This window comes from Phocoena sinus, chromosome 12 (assembly GCF_008692025.1).
Source record: "Phocoena sinus isolate mPhoSin1 chromosome 12, mPhoSin1.pri, whole genome shotgun sequence".
Lineage (NCBI taxonomy): Eukaryota > Metazoa > Chordata > Mammalia > Artiodactyla > Phocoenidae > Phocoena > Phocoena sinus.
Genome location: NC_045774.1, coordinates 45,708,535 through 45,736,448, shown reverse-complemented (window position 1 = coordinate 45,736,448; position 27,914 = coordinate 45,708,535). Strand labels below are relative to the sequence as shown.

At 37.6% G+C, this 27,914-nt stretch overlaps 1 protein-coding gene across 1 annotated transcript in view; it reads right to left on the bottom strand.

Moving 5' to 3' along the window:
• Nucleotides 1-27,914, bottom strand: part of HS3ST5 (heparan sulfate-glucosamine 3-sulfotransferase 5) — a 286,208-nt gene that overhangs the window by 172,811 nt on the left and 85,483 nt on the right. Inside the window, exon 2 of the mRNA XM_032651290.1 lies at nucleotides 6,898-7,092. The gene's annotated coding sequence lies outside the window, so the exon portion shown is untranslated. The remainder of the gene's footprint in view (nucleotides 1-6,897; nucleotides 7,093-27,914) is intronic.

Genomic DNA, 27,914 nt, shown 5'->3' with positions numbered 1-27,914 from the left:
ATCCACTCCTTGCAGTCTTATATTAAAAACCTAATTTTTACAGGCTTCCCACCAATACATAGGCCCAGTCTCCAGGTCCTTATTTTCTCCATTATCCCCTCTAACCAGTTAGAGTTCAAGCACTGATAATTCTTCCTTCAAAAGATGCATTGCATCCATGTCTTTCTCTTTCCACTTCCCTTCTCACTTCTTGTCCAGACTATTGTTTTACCCACCTATCCATCCCCTCTACTCTACTCGGCCTATCCTTTCACTTTCAAATTTTTGAATAACTTTGTTTTTGTTGTATCCGGCTATCTGTAGAGACAGAATTTGGTTCAGCACTGTGATCTAAGCTGAAAATATTTTCTTAAAAAAAAATCTATATATTTCTTTACATTTACTGACATGAAAGATACAACAAACTTATTTTGTCATATTTTTAAGTTTTCTATTAAAGGTTTTAAGTCTTAAAAAACTTTCATTATATGATCTTTCTTTGCTTAATATATGTATGTAACTTCTTAAGAATATTTAATGGAGTGCACATTTTCTTCTAATTTGTAACTTTATAAGTTCATATAACCTACATATAAAGTTTGTAACTTCATATAATAAACTTGATCTTCTATATCTTTAGAATATTCACTATTTCCCTATTATGACTGATAGAAAAAGTAGCATTTTTTCCCCTCTGTCTCCTGTTCTTTGTCAACTAATGTTGAGCATTAACATGACCTTCCTTAGTGCCTTTTTTTTTCTAGCTTATACTTTTATGACTTGATTTGTCAGGTTTAAGTGGTATCTGATTCATAGATATTGAGAATAAAGCAATCAGCTAACTTTATATACCAGTTTCTTCCTGTTGTGTCCTCCTAATTTTTGTTAGTTACTTTAGTTCTACAGGATATTATACTTTTATGCTCTATTCTGTCACCCTAATCTTCATATCTGTTTTAGATTTAGTTTTAGAATTAAATACATTCAATGCTCACGAGCAGTCCTTTTTCAGTAGTGTCTACAGTCATCTCTTGGTTTGATGGAGTTTGTCCTCTAATAGTCGCCTCAAGAAGGGCTCATGATAGCAACATTTCCTGAATTCCATTATGTTCAGAATATTTGTCTCTAGCTTTTACACCTTGAAGCCAGTCTGGCAGGTTATAAAACACTTGGTACACACTTTCTTTTCCTATAATGATGGTGAATTCACTATCTCCCAAGGCATCCTATCTCATTGTTGGATATCTCATCTGTTTCTAGGTGAGTTGCTTTTTAAGTTTTGCCAAAATCGGTCTCTTTGTAAATTTCTAATAGAGTAGCCACAGTCTCTTCTACGTAGAACTCTCCAAATATTTCTCTTCTCCAGGATAAAAGTAACAAGCCATTGAAGGAAAGTTCTCCAGAATACCTTTTAATAGACTTAATGATTTGTTTATTCAGTCAGCTCAAGTCATTGCATCTTCCTTGCACTTCTTGTGCCTGCCTCATAGCACTGTTTTAAAGCAAGTCAGAGTTATCATTTTAGAGGGACCATTGGGATCATCTAGTACAAAGGCATCATTTTAGGAAGAAGAAACAGGCCCAGGGAGAGGCAGAGAGATTTTCCCAAGGTCAGTCCACTACCAGGAAACTGAGTCTAACTTTGAACCCAGGTGATGCCCAGGCAAACGTTCTTTCCACTTCACTGAGTCCTTCAAAAATACAATGATCAATTTTTCTGTGTGTGTGTGGTGAGAATATTGAAGATCTATTCTCTTAATTATGTGAGTGATGAATGTGCTAACTAACCTTATCATGGTAATCATGGTATCATGGTAATTGCATTATATAAATGTATCATATATAAATGTATCAAATCATCACGTTGTACACCTTAAGCTTACACAATGTTATACATTAATTACATTTCAATAAAGATGGAAAAAACACAATAATAAAAAACGTTTCAATGCACTTAAAGAACTCACTGTATGCCCCATCACATAAGGGAAATTACCTAATGTCTGCTAGATGATTATCATTTCATTTCTTATTCCAGCTACATATGAAACAATACAATATACAGGATAGCCATATCAGAGAATTTAGAGTGGGTTTGCTGTTCATTTACATAAATTGTCACTTTCATTTTCTGTTTCTTGAAACTGACAAACTTCAGATAATTGCAGATTTCATTTTCCTACTGTAAACTCTGTAAACCATCATTTTGAAATCAAATTACACAGCTTATGCTTAAAACATAAGGGCCAGATTCTATCTTCAAATATACCACCCACTCTCTAACAGCAGAATTTGGCCCTAAAAACCCATTAACAAATATTGTCATTAAACTAAAGAGCTAATTACTTTGGATTCACACAGAATAAACAAAATCATAGGCCAACCTCAGCTGGTAGTAATAATGGTAAGACTAACCGTATGTTACACTGGAGATTTAAAGAACAAAGACGTACTAACACTAATGTAACCAAACATAGAAAATTATCTTCCAAACGGAGCAAACTATTATAGTTAGAAAATTCTTGAAAGCACATTGGAATTACATGATATAAGAAATAAAGAATATTCTAAGAAATTAATGTCATAATTCAAAATTTTCAGTGTTTAATGAGGAGGGAAACGAGAAATTTATCTACTGCAATATTCCACAAATGAAGAATTACATCTAAAAATCATTTTGATCTAATTGGAAGTACTATTCTCATATTCAAATCAGTTTAATACTACAAGATGCAAGAGCCTTGCTTTAAGGCTATTTTAAATAACCATTGGCAGGACTACTTTATAGTTCTATGAAAGTGAACTTCCCAGATAACTGAACATTTTCTCAGCTCTTAAAAAATATGTTAAAATTACTTTAATAATATATACTTTAGAAAAAGTTTTATAAATCCTGAGGAGCAATAAAAATTAGCCATGATTTCATCAATCGATCATAACCATCAATAATATTATGATGTAGATCATTTCAATTTTCTTCCTATGCATCTGTAGCTTTTCTTAATCAAAATGGGACCATACCACAACACAGTTTGTAACCTGTTGTTTTCATTTACAATATATTATGAGCATTTTGCCACATCAATTTTACTTTTGCTACATCAATTTAAATGACTTTCGAACTTCTCAAATTGAGAATAATAGACATTTTAATTATTCTGGATATCTCACAAATATCATTATTACACTGTTTCATAATAACACTAATACTCCCCAGAGATTCCTACATATTTAAATCTCCTTTCTCCTATACTGAATGGTCCCAGATGGCTCTGCTGCTCTAAAGCTCTATCTTACTTTCAGCTCTTTTTCCCTCTCTCTCAATATCAGATTTCCAGATACAGCTAACCCTGGCTGAAATAAACCTAAATTTGCAATTTTCATTTCTAGATTAATGACATGGCAGATTATCTACTGACAACTAAAATAATACATGATTTCAAATTGAATTACATTTATAAGTACCCAGGTATTTTCTTCACTTCCTCAAACTTCATCTTGGAGGAAAAATTCCTCCTACCTTTCTCCCTCAAGAAATCATTATTGCAAAACACTTGGCTACTTTCTCCTTGTTAATAACTCATACCTGACCAGATTGATGTTTACTGCTCTTTGTATTAAGCTTTTTACCAGCAAATTTGGAAGACAAAAGAATGCTATGATACATGAAGGGACCAGACTAGATCTCAATGGTCCATTTTTGCTCTAAAACTTTATGCTTCTATGAAGTTTCTGTATTTATTCTTTTGTTGTATATTTTACTTCATGAGTATGGAGGCTGTTTCACTCAGGTTCCCTGAAGCTACATTGTAAGTTTTCTATAGGAAGCCACAATTTAAGATAAATAAGCCAATGATAATGAACATGACTCGCTTGAGGACACAATTCTATTCTTTCTCCACCTGCTCCTCTGCAAAGAAAAAAAAAAAGAAGACAAAAGAAAGAAAGCGTGGAAAAGTAGTTTCTATATTTTTCTGAAATTAAAGTATTATAAAAGATCTGCACTAAAAGCTTTATGAAGTCTTATCTGGAGACTGTTGAACCATAAACTTGTATACTATATATTTAAGGATTTTTACTATCTTGTGTACTACAAATTTTAGAATTTTACCATCAGATGGCAATCTTATTATTGAAAACAGTTCTAACAACAAATGTACATGAAAATTCATTGTTAGAGTTAACCCAATTCTGTAAATCTTTTATTTTGGTTACTTTAAGTGTTGCTTTATTTCATTTTATTATTTTTTAATTTTTTATTGAAGTATAGTTGATTTACAATGTTGTGTTAGCTTCTGGTGTGCAGCAAAGTGATTCAGTTTAAAATTTTTATGCTGCTTTATTTTATGCATATAACTATATTCATTTTCTTTGTGTAATACTAATAGGTAATGTGTAGCTAACTTGCATTATATGGGCACACTTCTTTTTGATTAGGGTTTATTTTTGCCTTTTGATACTTTATGGACAAGAAAGTGTATACAATATGAATAAGTTCACACAAAGACTAACAGAAAATAAAATAGCTATAAGCCTGAAACTCAAAGGATTTTGATTAAAAACTTCACTCTTCACTGTAAAAGTAGTATCATATTGAGCCTTTAAAAAAAATCATCACAATTTAAGGTCTGAATATGTCCGTACCAGCCTCTTCTTTTACCGAAATAAAAATGCAAACCTTTTATAAACTTAAAATTGCAAATAATAAAGATGAAGTTGCTAAATTATATATAGGAAACAGAAATAAAATAAAGTGATATTCAATGAATGTACATTTACCCTGTTATAAATATAGCACGTGATTTCTAAGGTTTAATCTGCAGAGGAAAAGAGTAGCTAAAGGCATATTAAGCAGATCTGTTCTTTTCAAATCTAAGGCTGAATTTTTAAAATGAAGAGAAAAAGAAAAAACCGTCAAAAAAAATGCTTAGCCAACCCTCAGTAGTAATTCATTATTATCATCTTCTAGATACTTCTTAGAATTAGATCCATAAACATCTGAATAAGTTAAAACATTATGTGCAACAGAGAAACAGCTAAAGAGAGCAATGACAGGACTGTCACTCTAAAAGAGAGATAGAGACATCGGGGAAATTAGCTCATCATACTGAACTTTAAAAAGGAATACTGGGGCTCCCCTGGTGGCGGAGTGGTTGAGAGTCCGCCTGCTGATGCAGGGGACACGGGTTCGTGCCCTGGTCTGGGAAGATCTCACATGCCGCGGAGTGGCTGGGCCCGTGAGCCATGGCCGCTGAGCCTGCGCGTCCAGAGCCTGTGCTCCGCAACGGGAGAGGCCACAACAGTGAGAGGCCCGCGTACCACCAAAAAAAAAAAAAAAAAAAAACCCAATCCAAAAATGGGCAGAAGACCTAAACAGACATTTCTCCAAAGAAGATATACAGATCAAACACATGAAAGAATGCTCAACATCATTAATTATTAGAGAAATGTAAATCAAAACTACAATGAGATATCATCTCACACACGTCAGAATGGGTGGGAATGTAAATTGATACAGCCACTAGGGAGAAAAGTATGGAGTTTCCTTAAATAACTAAAAACAGAACTCCCATACGACCCAGCAATCCCACTACTGGGCATATACCCTGAGAAAACCATAATTCAATAAGACTCATGTACCAAAATGTTCATTGATGCTCTATTTACAATAGCCAGGACATGGAAGCAACCTAAGTGTCCATCGACAGATGAATGGATAAAGAAGATGTGGCACATATATACAATGGAATATTACTCAGCCATAAAAAGAAACAAAATTGAGTTATTTGTAGTGAGGTGGATGGACCTAGAGTCTGTCATACAGAGTGAAGTAAGTCAGAAAGAGAAAAACAAATACCGTATGCTAACACATATATATGGAATCTAAAAAACAACAACAAAAAATGGTCATGAAGAAACTAGGACCACGATGGGAATAAAGACGCAGACCTACTAGAGAATGGACTTGAGGATACGGGGAGGGGGAAGGGTATGCTGGGACAAAGTGAGAGAGTGGTAACGTATATATGGACATATATACACTATCAAATGTAAAATAGATAGCTAGTGGGAAGCAGCCGCATAGCACAGGGAGATCAGCTCGGTACTTTGTGACCACCTAGAGGGGTGGGATAGGGAGGGTGGGAGGGAGGGAGATGGAAGGGGGAAGAGATATGGGGATATATGTATATGTATAACTGATTCACTTTGTTATAAAGCAGAAACTAACACACCATCGTAAAGCAATTATACTCCAATAAAAATGTTAAAAAAAAAGAATATTGGAAAGGATTAATAATTCAATTGGGGGGGATCAAAAAAGGAGCACTAATTTAGCACTAATTTAAAATATGCCTTCCTTGTTTATTCTTGTGACTGAAGTAAACAAACCACATAAAACCCCTTTAAATGAAGTCTGAAAATTAGAAGTACATTATTTTAAATGCCAATTTCCATGTTTCTCAAAGGTCCGAGACCCACTTTTATCAGGATCTTTTGGGGATGAGTAGCTGTAAAAATGCAGATTGCTGGACCATATCCCAGTCTAGTGAATCTAACTCTCTGTGAAATATGCCCAGGAATCAGCATTTTAAGAACCTCTCTCTTCCCTCATGTCACTCTCATGCATATTAGAATTTGGGAATCACTGTATGCCATGCTTTTTTGGGTGAAACTGATTTCAGGTATCAAGATAACCACTGTGCCTTGCTTGTATTTATATTTACATGACATATAACAAGTTTTGAACTTTGTATTTTATTTACCTTTTTTTGCTGCAGAACTACACATAGCTGGCTATTTTCCTTATATTCAACAACTGCTTTTACTTTTGTATATTTTAAAAAATATATTAAATATTCACTTTTGATGTAATTAAGAGTTACACAAGAATGTGAGTTACTTCCAAAGTTCTCTTACCTTCAAATCCTTATTCTTATTCAGAAAGTTCTGAACATATACAGTGGAAATTTTCAAGAAGAATACATGCAGTGGATTCTCTATTTAATTTTCAAGTGTTTCAGAGCTGGCCAAGGAGACTCCTGAGGTGGACACCAGAAACGCCATTGAGAAGGGAAGACAGCAATGCTGAAGCCTCTGGGTACCTGATTACCTCTGAACAGAACAGAAAAACAAATAGTTGGTCACCTGAAATTCACAGAGAATCTGCTATGGAGAAGGTTATTTTCAGTAAACTAGCACTGTTACTAAATTTAAACTTGGCCTGGGTTCGCTGCTCCCTGATTTAGCACCGTTGTTATTTAAAATTTCATATCACTGTGAAGTCAGAATTGCGTGATGCTGTTGTCTACAGAGGATTCTGGTTGAATTCATATTGCTTTAATTGACTACTTTTCTAAACATTGCATCAAGTGGTATAATTACTAATTTTATTTTTGATATGCAGGTGCTACATTTTGGTGCTGAATTTCTTCCTAAGTCAAGGCTGATGAGGTCTTTCGGAAATACATCCTTATGTGAGACGCTATCACATCTCATAAAAGATAAAATGTGATACTTTTACTAAATCCCAATGGAATCATCTGGTACTTTTGCTATGTTTTCTTTAACATGGGTAATGATTGCCAAGATAATTAGACATAAATAAAAATTATATCCTTTGTACTCAATATGTGTTGCCTACTCAGGGAAACCAAAATTCTAGCTTCTTTGCTGCATGAGTTAAGCAGGTGTTAGTAGTAGCTAATGGAAAAAGAGAATAAAACACCCATTTTAAAAATTGGTAATTAATCGTGAAAATATTCTCCCAAAGGGTAGAGGAAGCATCATGCACAGATAAATACAAAGTCAAATACAAAATAAGAGTGTAATACATATGTAAGCACAGAGCACACTGTAGAACGATAGGTTTTCACGGAAGAGCTTACTGTTTGGCCACCCAAAAACCATTTCCAACTTTCTTCTTGCTTGCTATGACTCACACAAATAGAGAACAGAAAATCAAACGTTCACTCTCTTGGTCTCCCTTACTGCTAAGAGTGGTCATGCGATCCCATTCTGGCCCATGAACTATTAGAAGTACACTGGGTTAGAAATCCAGGCAGAAATTTGTTTTATTGATAAATAGAAAGATTCCTTCTCCTCTTCTCTTTACCACACAATTGCTTGCCTTGAATGAGGCCGTGATACTTGGAGGTAGAGCAGTCACCTTGTCACCGTGATGTAAAACATAACAAAAGTCCAGAGAAACTCAAAGATATCGGCCCTGTTATCGATGAGCAGCTGAACCAACACTACTAACTGTTTCCTTTGGAATTGTAGTTGTTTAAACCACCGGGTTTTCTGTTGCTTGCTAACAGAATCATTGTAGATTGACGAAATGCTCAAAAAACATTTGTTAAACAGTAAGTGCCACTGCTATGGTTGTAGTGATATCTATCTTTATAAATTGCAAAGTAATCTGCAAGTTCTCATTCTATGTAGTCAAGGACAGCTTTCATTCTGACAGAGGTTGGAACTTGCCTTCTTTTGACTCCTAGGAAAGTTGTGCATGTGGGGAATAATGGGTCACAAGGTGGTGGTAACTAACTAGAACAAAATGAAATGAAAAGCCTAGCTCAGAGCTAAGTTCGCAATAAAAGGGTCAAGTACTACGGTAAAAGAAAGGATTTCATTTTTGCCTCAGTGCCAAAGCTACCACATTAGTCGAAATCTCAGTGGAAGAGTTTGAAGTTCCACCATTATTATATTACTAAGTCCTGTGGATTCTTCGTCTGAGATATTGTTCACATCCATTACTTCATTACTGGCTTCCTTTCATCAACATTTCTTACTCAATCACAGTCTGGGTTTTCACTTTCTCTATCCTAAACTATTGCTATAGACTCTTTAACAGATTTCTTTTTCTGTTTTTCTTAAACATTGCCATATGTACTATAGTTGCCTCAAGTCTTAATTTTTTGAAATAATTTCACTGGATGCCTCTTCTGTTCAAATCACAAGAACTTTTGGTCTATTAGATTAAGAACAAGGTCTTTAACTTGGCATTTAAGACTCCTTATAACATAACTCCTAGATTTCCTATCTCCCTTCCCCAATACTCTAGGTAGTTTAGTGAGAGGATTTGTCTCCACTCCAGAGGTACACCCTGACTAGGTTAAAATAATCCATGTACCTCAATCTCTACTTACAATATTAGTGATGAGCACACAACCTTAATAGGTCAATGATCTCCATTCTGGGGTTTTCATTGCCCTATTGTGTAAATAAATAAATGAACTTTGTTTTTCTTGCTGGACATAAGCATATGAACATGTAGCATCTGGAACTACTAGCAGCCACCTTGGGATCATCAGAGGAGAACTTGCTAGAACTCAAGTCAACACCAAGGAAATAGCTGAAAAACAGATAAAAAGGATCTGAGTTCTGAGCTTGGTGTTTCACCCTGGGACAGAGCTTTGCTTGCAGGTAGAATACCCTGAATGTCTCAGTTATGTGTGAATTTATAGATTCCTTTTTTTTTTTTGTATTAAGCCAGTTTGGGTTGGTATCTGTTACTTGCAGCCAAAATCTTTACAGTCTGTTTATTTATATTTTTATTGTGTTCCTGCCATTTCATTCATTTCTGCTTCTCTCTCTTCCTATCTATATTCTACCTCTTTTCATGATCCAGTCCTCTTCCCCATGAAATGTTTCCAGAGTTTTCTAATCTAAACCACTTTATTTTCCACTGTATACATTGATAAGAGAGCCCATCAAAGTATATGATGCTATCATTTGATGACTCTCAAATCTTATCTTTAGCTTAACATTTTCTTCTATCGCCAGACTTTTATTTCTAACTGAATAGTTGAAATCTAAACTTGAATGTCTTGAAGGTCCCTCAAACTGAATTTTTCCATAACTGGATTCATAAAAACCTTCCTCTCAAATACACCTTTCCTCCAGTGTTGCCTACTTTTGTAAACAGCACCATCAGCCATCAGTTAAACAAGCCAAAAAGCAAGGCCTTCAACCTTTAAAAAAAGGAATCAGAGTAGATTTAATCCTTCTTTTCCCCCTTAGCCCCAGTACCTGATTATCAAATGCTTTTGATTTTACTGCTTAAATAATTTTAAAATCTATCACTTTGTCCCCTTTCTTTCTCTATCTTCCTCTTTCCTTTTCTCCTCCACTATCATCACCACTACCACCACCACCACAACCTCTAAAACCTTGTCTGTTGCCTGAAATACTGCATGGCTTTTTACTGTCTCTCATCTCACATTTTGTTTCTCTCCACTAAATTCTCCTCATGGTATTTAGATCTTTTAAAAACACACAACTGATCATGTCAACCCCTTGTTTAAAAGCCTTCAATGCCTTCTCATTGTTCTCAGGGTAAAGAACAAGGACTTACATCACCCAGTCCCTACCTCTTCATCCTCATATCCCTAGAGAGAAGTGACTATTTCTGTTTATAATTATCCTCATTTTTAAAATACCCTGCATTCAGCAGAGTGCTTAGCACACAGTAGGCACTCAATAAATATCTGTTGAATGAATGAACAATTTCCTTGCAATAAATCCTGAACCAAGAACCACCTTGTGTTATTATTTTTTCCTGTATATTTTATTTTTTGAATTACTTAGTACGCTGAAGGCAAAGAAATGTCCTATTTCTTTGTACTATATAGCAGAATGCTATGTAAGTAGTAGGGGTTCAGAAGACATTCAATTGTAGTGATAATGATATTTCTTCTACTCTGACTCTTTCTTAAAAGGATAAGATTAAAGTGAACAAGGGGAACTATATTATTAGTCTGTCAAAAATGGAAGTAAAAAATAGGTAACTTGTTTCTGGATCCCAATTCTACAGAATCTGCATAGATTAATTATAAAGGAGCTGTTTTTCTGCATGATATGGAGAACCTTCAGATAAGCCCTGAGTTATATGTGAATAAACACTCAAACATGATGTTTGCTGTTTTCACTGTCATACTTTCAAATATTTTATATTTCTCTTTAAAAATCGTTTGTCTTTGAAAAATATAAGCAAAAATTCAATAGTTTCAATAATTTTAAAAATATTTATTTATTTTTTGGCTGCATTGGGTCTTAGTTGTGGGATGTGGGACCTTTTGTTGCAGTGCGTGGGCTCTTTGTTGCAGTGTACGGGCTTCTCTCTAGTTGTGGCACGTAGGCCCATTAGTTGTGGTGCGAAGGCTCTCTAGTTGTGGTGCATGGGCTCAGTAGTTCTGGCATGTGGGCTTAGTTGCCCTGCGGCATGTGGAATCCCAGCTCCCTGACCAGGGATCAAACCGGCATCCCCTGCATTGCAAGATGGATTCTTAACCACTGGACCACCAGGGAAGTCCCAATAGTTTCAATAACTAAAAGCTAAAGTCTTTTGGAGCTGAGACAAGTTATTTTGGAAAATAGTTATCCCAAGTACAAATTAATTCCTAGTTATTGGATATTTACCTGAAAGAGGCAAAAAGAACTGCAGGTATTCCAAAGTAGGGATGAAATTTTAGCCTATGCTATATACTGATATTGCCTTAAATAAGATATTTCTTAGGGTAACCTAAAATAAGAACATGCACTGGAGTCTAAAGGTACTGAAGCAGTGGGGCTGTAAGTGTTATTAAACAGGAGGATACAGGGATACATGTTTCTCAAAGGCTTCTGACTGTGTTAATTGTGGCCAGAAAATGCTTAAGTTGAAAAATGGTAGATAGAATTGAGGGGAGCCAGAGGGGAGAGGCTAGGAAATTTAAGAGTAGTTAATGCAAATTTTGTGCCTGAATAAAATTCTTGAGCAGGCTTAAACATCTGTTTCTTAAAAACTAGTTGAAGTTTGCCTAAGGCTTACTTATATACGAGGTAATCGCCTTTGGGGTTCTATAGACTTGTTGTTTAGTTATAAATATCTTCTAGTTTTCTCAGGTATTGAATCTGTTAGGGAGTTTGTAAAATTAAAAAAAAGAAAGGAAAGAAAAAAATTGAAAAAGAAACCTCTTGCACAAAACGCATTTTAAGAATGACTACAAATAGTTTTCTTAAAAATCAGAGAGCAGGTCTTCCCTGGTGGCACAGTGGTTGAGAGTCCGCCTGCCGATGCAGAGGACATGGGTTCGTGCCCTGGTCCGGGAAGATCCCACATGCCGTAGAGCAGCTGGGCCTGTGAACCATGGCCGCTGAGCCTGCGCGTCCGGAGCCTGTGCTCCACAACGGGAGAGGCCACAACAGTGAGAGGCCCGCGTACCACAAAAAAAAAAAAAAAAAAATCAGAGAGCAGGCTATTTTATAATTTTTACCCAGTTATTAAAAGATATTTTAAGAAACTAGTGATTTGTAACTTAATATTCAACTGCTTTTCAAACAAAATTCCACCAGTATATAGTCATGATTTCTTTTCTCCTGTAACTTAAACTCCAAGGGATAGGCTGAAGTGGCCTGTTTATTTTGCTTCTCTTTATGTAAATAAAAAATAAGCTTAATTGCCTGAAGGAAGGACGTTATGCTCTGCCTCTTTTTACATGCTTCTTTTCTGTATAATGGGAAAAATTATTTTCAAGTATACGGTATTTCATTGGCTAAACTTTTCTGTTTTGTTAATTTCTATAGCTATTGGCAAGATTGGGTTAGTCCTTTTGCATGAAAATTGACATGTGTTCTATAATTATAGTAAAATCTTTTGCTTTTTTTTTGAATTTTATTTTATTTTTTATACAGCAGGTTATTAGTTATTTTATAAATATTAGTGTATATATGTCAATCCCAATCTCCCAATTCATCCCTTTTGTATTTCTTTAAAAACTGATTCCTTTAAGAGTATGAGATTGCCAATGGATGTCATAGCCATTCTATAATGCAAGTAGTGAAGTTTTAAAAAACACGTGGAGTACAGATGTTCATGAAGTGCTACAAAAAGAATATAAGCTTGCCTATTTATGTATATTTTTGTAGGTTTTTCTCAATATTGCATTGAAATGTAAAAAGTTTTATTTATCTACCTCTGGCTCAAAGATTTAGAGTACCCTATAACAGCAACCTACTAGTAAAAAGCAAAAATTCTCTCATAATTTTGAAAACTTCCTAAGGAAATGAGAGAAATAATAGCATATGATGAGAATTAAATAAGTAAAAGCTACACATAAGACATCCGTGATTATTCCTAGATGATTGACCTTCTGTGATTATCTCAATAAAAGAACACTGAGAGTTTGGGAACTCCCTATAGTCCATTAAGGAGATCTGGAAATAATTTCATTGCCAGGAGACAGAACTGGAAAATGACTAGAGAAGCTAAAATTGTATCACAACAGGAAGGGAATGGCTAGAGAGGGCAGTAGCTTAAGTTTTGTTTTTTCTATGTGAGAGGATCCATCTCCCACAAAATAATCCTTACACAGAATCCTAGCATTCTGTGGAACATGGATTGACCACTACGAGCTTTGAGAATGAAGAAGAGAAAACCCAGAAATCAGAAGTTGCCAGGGTGGATGAAGCGCTTGCATCCTCCTGCAAACAGAAGTCACATCTTCAGAATATTCCTCACACTCCCCTGCGGCCTGAATGGCACATCCCTCACAACCACCCACGTTTACTGGTCAGCTCCCCCAGGGACTGCTAGGTCAGAAAGAGGCACTGGACACAAAGGACACCAACATTCTGGACACAGTAGTGGAGTGGTTCCCCATTCACGAACTGACCACCTAGTTCAGGTACTTAAGTTCCTTGTGAGTCTGACCAGAATGAGACTGCCTCCTTAAATCAAATTCTCAGGCTGGTAATGCAGAGACTCATACTCTGAGCAGTGGTAAATTCCATCAAAGCAGTATGGCTTTCATTAAGGACGTCCATCTGGTCTGCTCCTTCTTATACACTGACCTTCTTTACTCTGTGGTTCTGACATTGGCATTTCTACAGCATTTTCATAAAAACAATCAGTAAAACACCTGCTATTCATTAATTTCTCTATTCTTTGCACTGCGGAGAAAATTAGTACAAATCATACACAATTCACATAAGGTAACACCCACTTGTAGACACAGACACACAGTTCAACTATCAACTATCTAACTGTCTTTAGTGGAGACTTATAATAGGTTGAAAAAACTGTGTGAATGTATATAGCTCTACTCTTAAATCACAGAATATGTTTAGAAGTTCTAAAAACTTCAATGTTTATTCTTTACTCTCAATGACTTTAAACTGTATTTATTTGCTTTTGATTAATAAGAGTTGAGAGTAGAACTACGCCTCTCAATATTCTTCTGCCCATCTAGAATGTCTGGCTTACAGTGGATGCTTAATGCATGATGATGATCACTACATACAAAATTTTGCATCAGTGCAAAAGAGAAAAACGTTTCTAGCCTTTATTATCGTTTTCATTTATTTCTGGCACTGGCAAGACAGGAGACTTGCATTACTTTTGAACATAGGCATGATGCATTTAGATATGCTTTCCCATCTCGGCACAAGATAAAATACATGCCATACAACAATTGGTACTGCAATTTTATGCTGAATTGAAATATTTTAGACTTTGATGGGTTCAACAGATATACACACACAGAAAAGATAGATGTCAAAAAAATAGGAAAATGTTTATATCTTCAACATTGCAAACTGGGCAGTGTTATCGGTGCTGTTTTCTCAGGAAGTGAGTTACACGAACTTTATATGATGATTTTAAAAAATGGGTCTACATATGCTAAAATGATTAAAGATATCTTGTGGATTTATATAAAATGAAAGTTATAAATATGGTTCAAAAACTCTTCACAACAGTCAAAGACTAACTTCTTTTTGGTAGAAGGCAAGGAGGCCAACGCTACCAAGAAACGTAGGAAATTCATGTGTTAACCCAGCATGGTGCGGTTTTTCCTCAAGTCTATTTGACAGAAAGTTTTAAGAAGCATCATTCCTTCTGCTAATTTTGTTACTGAGCCCAAGCTCGCTCTGCTCGCTGCACCCACAGGCCTAAACTGGGAGATGAGGTGTTGGGGCAAGAAGCATCGACTTAATCAGAAAGCCATCAGAACAAGAAGATGGCACGCTAGTGTCTCAAAAACCATCTTCCCTCTGGCTGAATTCGGGCTCCTTTTATACAGAGGAAGGGGAGGGAGGGGAGAGGGGCCCCTTGGGATGCCAATCAATGGCTGAGTGGGACTGCTAACTGTTGCTTGCTAACGGTTGCTCCCTAATGGTCACTTGCTTAGGCGAGGGGCCCCGGCTGCTTGCTAACAGCTGTGTGCCCACCCCGCTCCTATTACAATTTTATCAAGGGAAAGTTCAAATGAGCCAAAACTAACAAAAGATATTAGTACCACATTGTTATGGAAATTGCTCTGGACTAGGGCTAGGTAATGTGGTTTCTAATCCAGGCTCTACAAGGCCTGAAATACTTCATTTCTTCCTGATGGGTTTTTATTTTGCCTATCCTTATGAAAAGAATTGGACTAAACCAGGGGTTTTAAACTTGGCTGCACTTTAGAATACTCTGAGGTTTAAAAAAATACCCATCCCCAGGCCCTATCCTCAAAGATGATGGTTCAGTTGGTCTGGGAAAGATGGAGCCTCAGAAGTTCCCCAGGTGACTGTAATATGCAACCTGAACTGAGAATCGTTGACTATATGTCCTCTAAACACTTTGACTGCCTGAGTCTGTGATTCTAGAATTCCTGGGAAAAGTCTCTCTCTCTCTCTCTCTCTCTCTCTGTCTCTCTCTCTCTCTCTCACACACACACAGAGCCAAAGTTTGTTCATTAAACTGGACTCCCATTTCTAGTCTGATGGTAGTTTCCTGCACTTAGTGAGGTCTAGATTTTCAACTAACAAAATGAAACTGTGATACCCTTCATACTAATCAGGTAAAGTATTAATTCACAGGGAGGGTAAGTAGAAGGAAGAGAAGAAGAGAAACAAAATGTAAGTGCTGTCAGAATATAAGCTTTCTAAGAGGAACAGTGTACCTGCTCATCAACATTTAATAAAAGCTTTGCTAGGTGCTCATTTACATATAGAATTTTAGAGTTATAAGCTTTTAACAATTCCTCTACTTTCAACATATCTTAACAACAATAAAAAAGATAATTCCTGAGAGTGGGAACACTTTAGAAATGTTGAGAGTTGGTCTAATTAAAGGAGACAAATCTATTTCAGTGAAGATGCTTGATGCTTATTTATTGAATGAGTGAAATTCTCCCATGTCCTTAATATAGACCTTATGACTGGATAGATCTGATGACTGGAAAAGATCTTTCCAAAGAAAATGGTAATGGGTTTTGCTTTGCTAAAGGAAGATCCAGAGTATCTCTGACCATAATCTTAAAACTGGAATGGGGTTTCCTTGGGAGACAGGAATATAGCATAAGTAATACGCGTATTAAGGTTAGACCTCCATCTCCACTCTTGTACTTCTCTGTTCAGGCCACAGTGAAGAGGCTGAAGTCGTGGTTTGATGGTAGGAGTTAAGAACTGTGGCCCTATTTTGCCACCTATATTTAGGCCTGGCCTCTCTTTCTGCAGTTGCTGGAACTCCTTCTAGTCTTTGAGACATGGCAACAGGGACAGAGTGCTAATGGTTATGTCTGAAAGGCTGCTCAATTCTTAGATCCTTGTTTCTGTTTGAAAGGGCTTAATTTCCAGAAAAGGTAAACCCATAGTCACTAAAATTCTTTAATTAGATAACATTTATTCATTTGTTCATCCAATAAATATTTATGGTATGTCTTCTTTGTTTTAAGCCATGGGGATACAAAGATTCTTAGATAATTTGCAAGTACACAGCATACTCACTGACTTCAGCTTACACTGTTTTAAGTCAGTTCTCAAGTTATTGCTTGACTCATTTCAATTTATTTTTAATCCCCATCTAAAAATATCTTAATAAAAGGAAATGACTCAAAATATTTCAGAGTCAGAAGCAAGAATGAAAAATGTGTGTATGTGTGTTGGAGGAGGGGAAACGGAGAGGAGATACCTGGTGGATGTCCACTGGTGCTGAAAAATAGTATTTGAAATGACTGAGATGATCCTTTGTCACTAAACACAAGACCAATGTTCCTGCTGTGATTTAAATCCTTCATGAAAAACTGGAGTAGATGCATAAATATATCTTTGTAATTTAATGTGTAAAAAAGCCCACCATGTAATCTGGACTCTCTTCTCTACGTAATTATAGTCATTTTCTAAAGTGTCTAGTATGAAAACACAGAGCCATAACTCAGTTTTCAGTAATATCTTGTAAAAACAGCATCTTGGAGCTTACAATCTACTACACTGTTCTCTGAACCAAATTACCTAAACTGTTTGCTATCTGGAGACGAGTACCGATCACGCAAAGCTATGAAAGTCAAAGGTACTCTGGGTTTCCTAAGAGCGTGAGCCCAGGTGTCAGCACTGGGACCAGCCATGTTGCCAGAGGAACAAGGAAGCATGAGGCATTTGCCCAAGTGGTTTTGATATCAATGGGTTACACACCAAAACACTGAAAAGGCACTGAATCACCACTGAAAAGGCACACAATAAGCAGAACAGGATTACAAAAGAAAATAAATCACGGGGTGATTCATGGCATTTAAAAGAAACCTTTTTCAGTTCTTTAAGCTATGCTGATATATTTAAAGAAACATCAGGGTTTTTAGACTACAAAGAAAATATCCTATCTCCCTATTCTTTTCAAGACGCTTTATCTGCAATTTCAATAGACAATAATTGTTTTCTAAAAACTACCCTTTTTGATAAATCTTGCTTGGACAGTTTAGTGCAGAGAAATCAAAACTTTCTTGTAGGCACTTACAAGCTTAATAAGGTCAAAAACAGATAAACACTATTAATGTTTCCCCTTTTTTTCGCATTTTCTCCATTCTCTGCCTCTGTTACTCCTTGTACTACTTCTGAAGCAATATTCTCCCCTTTATCTATTATTATGCATTCTCTCTACAACTACCCACAGTTTTTTTTTTTCCTTTTAAATTTTTTTTAAAAGCAGATAAGCACTGAGAAAGTAAACTTTTCCATTCAACTTTTCTATCAGGTGAAGTTATAATGTGGAAATTTATCCACCTGGTAATAAGAGCTCAGATAATATCCCTTTACTATATTGATCTTGAAAAAAAAAAAAAGCCACATCTTTTGTTGCCAGACTTTGGAGTACAGTGATGGCGCTCCATAAGAGATTTGAAAAGAATGTTGAAATGCCTCCAACCAAACTAGGCTAGAGAGGTTGCATGGGGTTGTATTATAGAGAACGAGTACCATAAGGAGAGGAGTTGGAGCACAGGGCATGACAAGATCTGAGAACTGTAAATTAAAATATGAGTTTCTCAAAAAGATATATAATGACTACACTATTTAAATTAAATCTCCTTCTCTTGAGATTGTAAGATCTATGGGGCAGGTGTCTTGTATCCTCAGCACCAAGTTCAATACATAGTCTGTAACTTCACTGTCTAATACGGTAGCTAGTAGTCACTCGTGGCTTTTTAGCACTTGAAATGTAACTGGTTCAAACTGAAATGGGCTGCAAGAAAAAACTACATGCTGGATTTTGAAACAGTTAGTGCCCCCAAAATAAGAACATAAAATATCTCACTATAACTTTAATACTGATTTCATGTCAAAATGATAATATTTTGGATATTTCACTAAATAAAATACATTATTACACTTAGTCCTATCTCTTTATTTTACTTTTAAAAAAGTGGCTACCAAAAGATGGCGGAAGAGTAAGACGCGGAAATCACCTTCCTCCCACATTTACACCAGAAATACATCTACACGTGGAACAACTCCTACAGAACACCTACTGAACGCTGACAGAAGACCTCAGACATCCCAAAAGGCAAGAAAACCCCCCACGTACCTGGGTAGGGCAAAAGATAAAAGAATAAACGAGACAAAAAGAATAGGGACGGGACCGGCACCAGTGGGAGGGAGCTGTGAATGAGGAAAGATTTCACACACTAGAAAGCCCCTTCGCGGGGCGGAGACTGCGGGTGGCGAAGGGGGGAAAGCTTCGGAGCCGCGGAGGAGAGCACAGGAACAGGGTGCGGAGGGCAAAGCGGACAGATTCCCTCACAGAGGATCAGGGCCGACCGGCACTCACCAGAGAGGCTTGTCTGCTCACCCGCCATGGCGGGCGGGGGCTGGGAGCTGAGGCTCGGGCTTCGGTCGGAGGGCAGGATGAGGACTGGGGTTGGCGGTTAGTGGATAGTGCACCACAGCTAGCTGGGAGGTAGTCCGGGGAAATGTCTGGACCTGCCGAAGAGGCAAGAGACTTTTTCTTCCCTCTTTGTTTCGTGGTGCGCGAAGAGAGGGGATTAGGAGCGCTGCTTAAAGGAGCTCCAGAGACGGGCGCGAGCCGTGGCTAAAAGCGTGGGCCCCAGAGAGACGGGCATGAGACGCTAAGGCTGCTGCCGCCGCCACCAAGAAGCCTGTGTGCGAGCACAGGTCACTATCCACACACCCTTTCCGGGGAGCCTGTGCAGCCTGCCACTGGCAGGGTCCAGGATCCACGAACAACTCCCCAGGAGAACGCACGGCGCGCCTCAGGCTGGTGCAACGTCACGCCGGCCTCTGCCGCCTCAGGCTCGCCCGCCCTCCGTTGCCCCCCCCCCCCCCCGCCCCCGGCCTGAGTGAGCCAGAGCCCCCGCATCAGCAGCTCCTTTAACCCCGTCCTGTCTGAGCGAAGAAACAGACGCCCTCTCGGCGACCTACATGCAGAGGTGGGGCCAAATCCAAAGCTGAGACCCTGGGAGCTGTGAGAACAAAGAAGAGAAAGGGAAATCTCTCCCAGCAGCCTCAGAAGCAGCGGATTAAAGCTCCACAATCAACTTGATGTACCCTGCATCTGTGGAATACATGAATAGACAACGAATCATCCCAAATTGAGGAGGTGGACTTTGAGAGCAAGATTTATCATTTTTTACCCTTTTCCTCTTTTTGTGAGTGTGTATGTGTATGCTTCTGTATGAGATTTTGTCTGTATAGCTTTGCCTCCACCGTTTGTCCTAGAGTTCTCCTCCATTTTTTTTAATAATTATTTTTTTATTTTAATAACTTTATTATATTTTATCTTGCTTTATTTTATTTACTTTATCTTCTTTCTTTCTTTTTTCCTTCCTTCCCTCCTTCCTTCCTCCCTCCCTTCTTTCTTTCTTTCTTTCTCTCTTTTCTTTCTACTTCTACTAATTCTTTCTTTCTACTTTTTCTCCCTTTTATTCTGAGCCGTGTGGATGAAAGGCTCTTGGTGCTGCAGTCAGGAGTCAGTATTGTGCCTCTGAGGTGGGAGAGCCAACTTCAGGACACTGGTCCACAAAGAGACCTCCCAGCTCCACATAATATCAAATGGCGAAAATCTCCCAGAGATCTCCATCTCAACGCCAGCACCCAGCTTCACTCAACGACCAGCAAGCTACAGTGCTGGACACCTTATGCCAAACAACTAGCAAAACAGGTACACAACCCCACCCATTAGCAGAGAGGCTGCCTAAAATCATAATAAGGCCACAGACACCCCAAAACACACCACCAGATGTGGGACCTGCCCACCAGAAAGACAAAATCCAGCCTCATCCACCAGAACACAAGCACCAGTCCCCCACCACCAGGAAAGCCTACAGGACCCACTGAACCACCTTAGCCACTGGGGACAGACACCCAAACAATGGGAACTACGAACCTGCAGCATGCAAAAAGGAGACCCCAAACACAGTAAGATAAGCAAAATGAGAAGACAGAAAAACACACAGCAGATGAAGGAGCAAGATAAAAACCCACCAGACCTAATGAATGAAGAAGAAATAGGCAGTCTACCTGAAAAAGAATTCAGAATAATTATAGTAAAGACGATCCAAAATCTTGGAAATAGAATGGACAAAATGCAAGAAACATTTAACAAGTACCAAGAAGAACTAAAGATGAAACAAATAATGATGAACAACACAATAAAATGAAATTAAAAAATAATCTAGAACAAATTCAATACCAGAAATAACTGAGGCAGAAGAACGGATAAGGGGCCTGGAAGATAAAATAGTGGAAATAACTACTTCAGAGCAGAACAAAGGAAAAAGAATCAAAAGAACTGAGGACAGTCCTCAGAGACCTCTGGGACAACATTAAAACCGCACCCAATATTCGAATTATAGGGGTTCCAGAAGAAGAAGAGAAAAAGAAAGGGACTCAGAAAATATTTGAAGAGATTATAGTTGAAAACTTCCCTAATATGGGAAAGGAAATAGTTAACCAAGTCCAGGAAGGCACACAGAGTCCCATACAGGATAAATCCAAGGAGAAATATGCCAAGACACATATGAATCAAACTGTCAAAAATTAAATGCAAAGAAACATATTAAAAGTAGCAAGGGAAAAGCAACAAATAACACACAAGGGAATCCCCATAAGGTTAACAGCTGATCTTTCAGCAGAAACTCTGCAAGCCAGAAGGGACTGGCAGGACATATTTAAAGTGATGAAGAAGAAAAACCTGCAACCAAGATTACTCTACCCAGCAAGGATCTCCATTCAGATTTGATGGAGAAATTAAAACCTTTACATACAAGCATAAGCTGAGAGAGTTCGAGCACCACCCAAACCAGCTACAACAACTGCTAAAGGAACTTCTCTAGGCAAGAAACACAAGAGAAGGAAAGACCTACACAACGAACCCAAAACATTAAGAAAATGGGAATAGGAACATACATATTGATAATTACCTTAATGTAAATGGACTAAATGCTCCCACCAAAAGACACATATTGGCTGAATGGATACAAAAACAAGACCTATATATTTGCTGTCTACAGAGACCCACTTCAGACCTAGAGACACATACAGACTGAAAGTAAGGGGAATGGAAAAAGATATTTCATGCAAATGGAAAACCAAAAGAAAGCTGGAGTAGCAATTCTTATATCAGACAAAATTAGACTTTAAAATAAACACTATTACAAGAGACAAAGAAGGACACTACATAAAGATCAAGGGATCGATCCAAGAAGAAGATCTAACAATTGTAAATATTTATGCACCAATATAGGAGCACCTCAATACATAAGGCAAATACTAACAACCATAAAAGGGGAAATCGACAGTAACACATTCATAGTAAGGGACTTTAACACCCCACTTTCAGCAATGACAGATCATCCAAAATGAAAATAAATAAGGAAACACAAGCTTTAAATGATACATTAAACAAGATGGACTTAATTGATATTTATAGGACATTCCATCCAAAAGCAACAGAATATACATTTTTCTCAAGTGCTTATGGAACATTCTCCAGGGTAGATCATATCTTGGGTCACAGGTCAAGCCTTGGTAAATTTAAGAAAATTGAAATTGTATCAAGGATCTTTTCCGACCACAACGCTATGAGACTAGATATCAATTACAGGAAAAGATCTCTAAAAAATACAAACACATGGAGGCTAAACAATACATTACTTAATAACGAAGTGATCACTGAAGAAATCAAAGAGGAAATAAAAAATACCTAGAAACAAAAGACAATGGAGACATGATGACCCAAAATCTATGGGATGCAGCAAAAGCAGTTCTAAGAGGGAAGTTTATAGCAATACAATCCTACCTTAAGAAACACGAAACATCTAGAATAAACAACCTAACCTTGCACTTAAAGCAATTAGAGAAGGAAGAACAAGAAAACCCCAAAGTTAGCAGAAGGAAAGAAATCATAAAAATCAGATCAGAAATAAATGAAAAAGAAATGAAGGAAATGATAGCAAAGATCAATAAAACCAAAAGCTGGTTCTTTGAGAAGATAAACAAAATTGATAAACCATTAGCCAGACTCATCAAGCAAAAAGGGAGAAGACTCAATACAAATAGAAATGAAAAGGAGAAGTAACAACTGACACTGCAGAAACACAAAAGATCATGAGAGATTACTACAAGCAACTCTATGCCAATAAAATGGACAACCTGGAAGAAATGGACAAATTCTTAGAAATACACAACCTGCCAAGACTGAATCAGGAAGAAATAGAAAATTTGAACAGACCAATCACAAGCACTGAAATTGAAACCGTGATTAAAAATCTTCCAACAAACAAAAGCCCGGGACCAGATGGCTTCACATGCGAATTCTATCAAACATTTAGAGAAGAGCTAACACCTATCCTTCTCAAACTCTTCCAAAATATACCAAAGGGAGGAACACTCCCCAACTCATTCTACGAGCCCACCATCACCCTTGATACCAAAACCAGACAAGGATGTCACAAGGAAGAAAAACTACAGGCCAATATCACTGATGAACATAGATGCAAAACTCCTCAACAAAATACTAGCAAACAGAATCCAACAGCACATTAAAAGGATCATACACCATGATCAAGTGGGGTTTATTCCAGGAATGCAAGGATTCTTCAATATATGCAAAACAATCAATGTGATAAACCATATTAACAATTGAAGAAGAAAAAACCATATGATCATCTCATTAGATGCAGAGAAAGCTTTCGAGAAAATTCAACACCCATTTATGATAAAAACCCTGCAAAAGTAGCATAGAGGGAACTTTCCTCAACATAATAAAGGCCATATATGACAAACCCACAGCCAACATCGTCCTCAATGGTGAAAAACTGAAACCATTTCCACTAAGATCAGGAAGAAGACAAGGTTGCCCACTCTCACCACTCTTATTCAACATAGTTTTGGAAGTTTTAGCCACAGCAATCAGAGTAGAAAAGGAAATAAAAGGAATCCAAATCAGAAAAGGAGAAGTAAAGCTGTCACTGTTTGCAGATGACATGATACTGTACATGAGAATCCTAAAGATGCTACCAGAAAACTACTAGATCTAATCATGAATTTGGTAAAGTAGCAGGATACAAAATTAATGCACAGAAATCTCTGGCATTCCTATACACTAATGATGAAAAATCTGAAAGTGAAATCAAGAAAACACTCCCATTTACCATTGCAACAAAAAGAATAAAATATCTAGGAATAAGCCTACCTAAGGAGACAAAAGACCTGTATGCAGAAATTATAAGACACTGATGAAAGAAATTAAAGATGATACAAATAGATGGAGAGATATACCATGTTCTTTGATTGGAAGAATCAACATTGTGAAAATGACTCTACTACCCAAAGCAATCTACAGATTCAATGCAATCCCTATCAAACTACCACTGGCATTTTTCACAGAACTAGAACAAAAAATTCCACAATTTGTATGCAAACACAACAGACCCCGAATAGCCAAAGCAATCTTGAGAACGAAAAATGGGGCTGGAGGAATCAGACTCCCTGACTTCAGACTATACTACAAAGCTACAGTAATCAAGACAGTATGGTACTGGCACAAAAAACAGAAATATAGATCAATGGAACAGGATAGAAAGCCCAGAGATAAACCCCACGCACATATGGTCACCTTATCTTTGATAATGGAGGCAGGAATATACAGTGGAGAAAGGACAGCCTCTTCAATAAGTGGTGCTGGGAAACTGGACAGGTACATGTAAAAGTATGAGATTAGATCACTCCCTAACACCATACACAAAATAAGCTTCAAAATGGATTAAAGACCTAAATGTAAGGCCAGAAACTATCAAACTCTTAGAGGAAAACATAGGCAGAACACTCTATGACATAAATCACAGCAAGTTCCTTTTTGACCCACCTCCTACAGAAATGGAAATAAAAACAAAAATAAACAAATGGGACGTAATGAAACGTCAAAGCTTTTGCACAGCAAAGGAAAGCATAAACAAGATCAAAAGACAACCGTAAGAATGGGAGAAAATATTTGCAATGAAGCAACTGACAAAGGATTAATCTCCAAAATTTACAAGCAGCTCATGCAGCTCAATAACAAAAAAACAAACAACCCAATCCAAAAATGGGCAGAAGACCTAAATAGACATTTCTCCAAAGAAGATATACAGACTGCCAAGAAACACATGAAAGAATGCTCCACATCACTTAACATTAGAGAAATGCAAATCAAACTACAATCAGATATCATCTCACACCCCTCAGAATGGCCATCATCAAAAAAATCTAGAAACAATAAATGCTGGAGAGGGTGTGGAGAAACGGAACCCTCTTGCACTGCTGGTGGGAATGTGAATTGGTACAGCCACTATGGAGAACAGTATGGAGGTTCCTTAAAAAAACTACAAATAGAACTACCACATGACCCAGCAATCCCACTACTGGGCATATACTCTGAGAAAACCATAATTCAAAAAGAGTCATGTACCAAAATGTTCATTGCAGCTGTATTTACAATAGCCCGGAGATGGAAACAACTTAAGTGCCCATCATCGGATGAATGGATAAAGAAGATGTGGCACATATATACAATGGAATATTACTCAGCCATAAAAAGAAATGAAATTGAGCCATTTGTAATGAGGTGGATAGACCTAGAGTCTGTCATACAGGGTGAAGTAAGTCAGAAAGAGAAAGACAAATACCGTATGCTAACACATATATATGGCATTTAAGAAAAAAAAATGTCATGAAGAACCTAGGGGCACGACAGGAATAAAGACACAGACCTACTAGAGAATGGACTTGAGGATATGGGGAGGGGGAAGGATGAGCTGTGACAAAGCAAGAGAGAGGCATGGACATATATACACTACTAAATGTAAGGTAGATAGCTAGTGGGAAGCAGACGCATAGCACAGGGTGATGAGCTCGGTGCTTTGTGACCGCCTGGAGGGGTGGGATAGGGAGGGTGGGAGGGAGGGAGACACAAGAGGGAAGAGATATGGGGACATATGTATATGTATAAATGATTTACTTTGTTATAAAGCAGAAAGTAACACACCATTGTAAAGCAATTATACTCCAATAAAGATGTAAAAATAAATAAATAAAAAAGTGGCTACCAGAAAAATTTAAAGTCCATATATGACTCACAACATATTTCTATTAAGCAGCACTTGTCTAAAGAATTCAACATTATGTGTTAAATGAACAAGTGAATGAATGGATGAATGAGTGAAAGGTGTTTGCATCTAGAGCTGCCACTACCAGAAGGAACCATACCTAACTTTTAATAGTATGATACTCAAGAATAATAGGGCTTCCCTGGTGGCGCAGTGGTTGGGAGTCCGCCTGCCGATGCAGGGGACACGGGTTCGTGCCCCGGTCTGGGAGGATCCCACATGCCGCGGAGCGGCTGGGCCCGTGAGCCATGGCCGCTGAGCCTGCGCGTCCGGAGCCTGTCCTCCGCAACGGGAGAGGCCACAACAGTGAGAGGCCCGCGTACGCATAAAAAAAAAAAAAAAAAAAAAAAAAAAAAAAAAAAAAAAGAATAATAAGTCAACGACTATAGCAGACTTTATCAATGTTCCCCAACCCTTTACCTCTTCCAACATCCATGCCCATTGCCATGTGCCTTTGTAGGCTGTCCTGATAAAAAGGGATAATCTCTTTCCCTACTCCTTTTCTTTGAGTTTGTTCATAAAACATTAGAGAGCACAATTTGTTCAAAAGCCTGAACAATGCTTTCACTATTGTGTTTTCTCACCAGCACTTCTGCTACTGCCATGAGAACTTGGGCAGGCAGGAGGAGGATGGCAGACATGCAGAACTAAGCTGCCCTAGTGGAGCCCAGCCTGATCCCCAGTCACATGAGTACACAGCTGAGATCATCACATATCAACCCACTGCAGCCTAGATCAGCCAATCCCAAATGACCCACAAACCATGAGCTAGATACATGCTTACTATCGCACACTGCTGAGATTTTGCACTTGTTTGTTATCCGGCCTACTTTGAGATACCTAACTGATACAGAAGTGTAGTCTTCAGAACTGAGCTTTCATTTTGAATGTAAGAATTCACAGTGGGGATCTTAAAGTCACACTTGAAAATACTCCTCTCTCTAACCTCTTAGATAAAATAATTTTTGCTATGATGACATGTATGGGAACTAGGGCAGATATTCTAGCAGGAGCTGGACAAATTCATCCTAGAAGTATAACTCATTGATTATCACGGGGAGCTTTAAGGCAGACATCAGCAGGGATGCTAAAACTTAAAAGGAATGGAGTAGCATAGCATGATTCTTATTTTTCCAAGCAAGTGCTGGATTTGTTAAACGGTCCTTCTTATGAAGGTCCTTAGGTTTTTTGTTGTTGTTGGGGAAAAGCTGTTAATATATGCGTACTCCCAGCTTTGTCTTATCCCTCTGCTTGATGAAGGTGGTACTGGCTTTGTCCACTAGTCATCCCCTGCTTTGCCCTCTACATGCTCCTGGGAGGGATCTCCTACTGCCTCATGGGTTCTTTGGTCTTCTGTGATGCTGAATAAGAACGTTGAGAATGACAGAGAACTGGAATTGTGGGTAGAAAAGTAAAAGGATAAGATTAGGAGAGTAGTGTCCTTTTATAAAAGACAGAAAAGCTGTAGAAGATCAGGGATGGCACAGTGTTTTGTGAAAGACTTTTAAATAAGGGGACTCAGAGAAAGTGCGGGTAAAAGGGACCATGGATAGAAAGGAAAGGAGATTTTAACAAACATTCCTGAAGGTTTTGTTAAGTTCTCTTCACATGATTTAAAAAATGTAGCTAGAAAGTGAGTTAATTAATTACATAATTGTTTTATAAGACCACCAGCTTCTGTGGGTCAAAGCTTCTGCCAGTGATGACCTTGTACAAAAAGTTTAATATGGAAGGAAGTCATAATGTGGTGGAGAGAATGGAAGAACACATAGGACCTACAGTGATATTCACTTCCTATATCACTTACTAGCTGCATATCTGGACAGTTACTAAGCCATTCCAAAGCTCATTGTCTTGATTTATACCATGGAGAAAGTTATATACGTCATAGGTTGTTTTCAGGCTTAAATAAGACAGTGAATATCAAAATGTCTACCACATTGCTTAGACATTTATAAACATTAGTTGAAATGCTGGGGCACAGTATTTTCTTTACAAAATTCAAAGTTTGGTCTATAGTCACTATAAAAGTTGACCTAT